Genomic DNA, 3,258 nt, shown 5'->3' on the forward strand with positions numbered 1-3,258 from the left:
GAACATAGCGGCGCACCGGCCATGGCCTGTTCGATAGCGATTGAGGAGGGCCCAATCATAACGTGCTAGGTCAAAGCCGGGTTGACGCTTGCAGGGGTCTGTGATGAGGTGTTTGTTCTTTACCTCAGCTGACTGCCAACTCTGTTTCCAAGATATATCTACCTCTCCTGGCTCAGTTTCATTAAATGTTTTCTTCTCATGGATTATGAGAACATAAGAGAAGGGGGTAGAGGGCTGGTAATTTGGGTAAAGGGGGTCATTTTAAAACAGCATTGCTCAGCTCTTATGGTGATGCTGGGCATTGAGCCTGGGACCTTCAGTGCCTCAAGCATGAAAGTCTTACATATAAGGATCCTGGTTTGAGCTCCTAGCTCCCCATCTGCAGGGGAGTCGCTTTACAAGCAGTGAAGCAAGTCTGTAGGTGTCTGTCTCTCCCCATCTCTGTCCCATCTCCCTCCTCTCTCCATTTCTCTCTGTCCTATCCAACAAGGACAACATCATTAACAACAACAATAATAACTATAACAATAAAAATGGGCAACAAAAGGGAATAAATAAATATATTTTTTAAAAAAGAAAGTCTCGCATAACTGTTATGCTTCCTAGCCCAGTATCTATTTTATGAGAAACTTCTCAGTTGTAGCTCAGTGGCCTCACAGCAGAAATAGAAAAGTCAGTAGTGATCCTGCCCTGGGCTTCTGTCCAGCATGTCTTGCAAGGGACAGGGTGCCCTGTACCAAAAGGCTGAGAAAGAGGAGCTGGCTGTTGATACCCTGAACTTTCTGCACTTAGTGTGGACATGAGCCACCCTTCAGGCAGTGACTCCTGTGGTGTTAGTGGGTGAGTGGAACGTGTGGGGACAGCTTTTTAGACTTGAAGGTGGATGTGTTTATAAGTAGGAGCTCTGAACTAAAGCTGTCCAGAGAGAAGCAGTCTGGCTTGGTGGCTCCAGGGATACTCCTGAGCTGCTGACCAGGGAACCCACAGAATCCTAGTAGTCCATTCAGCTCCCTCATCTTGTGGCATTCCAGAATCCACTTTCTGCACCACAGGGTCAAAGACTGGTCTGGCCTCTTGTTTTACAAGAGAGGAAAATTTGGAATCTGTAATTGGTCGACTCTACAGATACTTACAGGGACTCGGCTAGGGCCAGAGTGCATTTTTGCTGGGAGCCCGCTGGGATGCCCTATCTATGCATTCCTACTCTGCTAGGGCCATGGGTAGGGTGGAGGGATGTGGTCTTTGACCCAATTTCAAAACCATCTCATCTGGTAGATTTTCTCCATTATTATTATTATTTATGATATATCTCCATGAAATGAGACAGAAACAGTTCAGAGCACTTTTCAGTTCTGGCATATGGTGATGCTAGGGATTGAACCTGGGAGCTCTAGGGCCTCAGGCGTGTGAGTCTGGTGTCCTACTGCTGTACTACCTCCTCACCTGCTCCCTTTTCAAGCAGAGGTTCAAATCCTATGTTACGTGAAATCAACTTAGTAGACAGCACAAGCAGTTTCAAAGGCGGGAGGGTGAAGGGGCTACAAAACAGACAGTAGAGCGCATTCCTTGACGCCTGAGGCCCTGGGTTTGAGTCTTGGTGCCATATGGGGACACCACAGATGACACCAGGGAAAGAGCAATGGATGGTGAAGCAGTGCTGTGCTTTCTCCTGTCTACCCATCTCTAGCCTATTGTCTAAAGTGAAAAAAGTGTTAATAAGAAAAATGAAAATCATAGGTGACATGACACACTGCAGAGGCCAAAAGCTGTTTCTTATCCCCCACTGTCCATGCTGAGCATTCTTGCCTACCCTGTATAGAAGGATGCTGTTGAATGAAATAATAATTTTAAAAAGGCCAGGAACTGCCCATTCAAAAACTGCATTTGTACTTTGCAGTTCAGATAGCTTCTGCTGTCAAAGCAACCCTCACTTGAGATCTCAAGCCCCCTGGTCTTGGAACTCTAAGATGCCTCGAGACATCCAGCTGTCTCCCCTCTGTCCAGACCTCTTGTTTGCCTTCTATACCTCCCTACTTCTCACACTCAGGCACAGTGCATATTTCTAGCTTCCAGAAATCAGCCACCAGTCATCTGTTAGGTCCTCCCATGTATGCACTTGCTGAGGCAACCACTTCCCCATTGGGTATTCCAAAGCACCTCACATTGACCTGTTAGCTCGCTTTCTTCCGTGCGAACCCCAGGAGACTTCAATATCAAGTCCCCCATTCTCCTTTTCATCCCCTCATTCCTGAAGACAGGGATGACTCTCCTGATCTCCTAATCAAACTCCCCCTTACAGTGGAGTCACAAAAGTCTTGCTAATTTTTTCAAAAATGTGGTTATTTCACTCCTGCTTTAAAAACCCAGCGACGGGAGTCGGGCGGTAGTGCATCGGGTTAAGTGCATGTGGCGTAAAGCACAAGGACCGGCGTAAGGAGTTCGAGCCCCCAGCTCCCCACCTGCAGGTCTGTTGGTGTCTTATCTTTCTCTCCCCCCTCTGTCTTCCCCTCCTCTCTCCTTTTCTCTCTGGCCTATCCATCAATAACAACAATAACTACAACAGGGGCAACAAAAGGAAAAAAAAAAACAAAAACAGTGACTTGCAGTGGGTCCTGACCCTGCACCCTGCACTCAGACTGGGGGATTCTGTAGGTGCCCCCTCGAGGACTGTTTTTTTCTCCCTCCTTTTTGAAATAGTTTTATTTATTATTGGATAATAACAAATGTATTTCTGGAGACAGAAATAAATTGAGAAGGGAAAAAGAGATAGAGAGGGAAAGAGACAGACACCTACAGATCGGTTTTACTCGTCAAGCTTTCCCCCTTGCAGGTAGGGACCAGAGGCTCGAACCTAGGACCTTGCACACTGTACTATGTGTGTTTAACCAGGCGCACCACCGCCTGGCCCCTTGTCTCTCATTTTTGTGTCTACTTGGGCAGAAGAGTCCAGCTCACTGCCACTCCTGGGGGTGGGGGCGGGGGCGGGGGGTGGGGGCACGGCCTCAGTTTCTGCCTCCCTCCACCGCCTGTGTAAGAAGCGACCGCATGGCCAGACACAGGTTGGATGCTGGGAGCACCACTCAGGCCATCAGTAAGGTTCCCTTGCATGTACAGACTATGCGGTGCCCAGGTCAGCGTTAGGGGCGGGGAAATTCTAGGACAGTGTGCAGGCTCACCGGAACGCTGAGCCTGGGGGAAACACGCTTCCGGCCGGACCGCATCCGAAGGACGCCGCAGTGAGGGAGGGGGAGGCAGGAC

This window comes from Erinaceus europaeus, chromosome 4 (genome assembly GCF_950295315.1).
Source record: "Erinaceus europaeus chromosome 4, mEriEur2.1, whole genome shotgun sequence".
NCBI classification, from domain to species: domain Eukaryota; kingdom Metazoa; phylum Chordata; class Mammalia; order Eulipotyphla; family Erinaceidae; genus Erinaceus; species Erinaceus europaeus.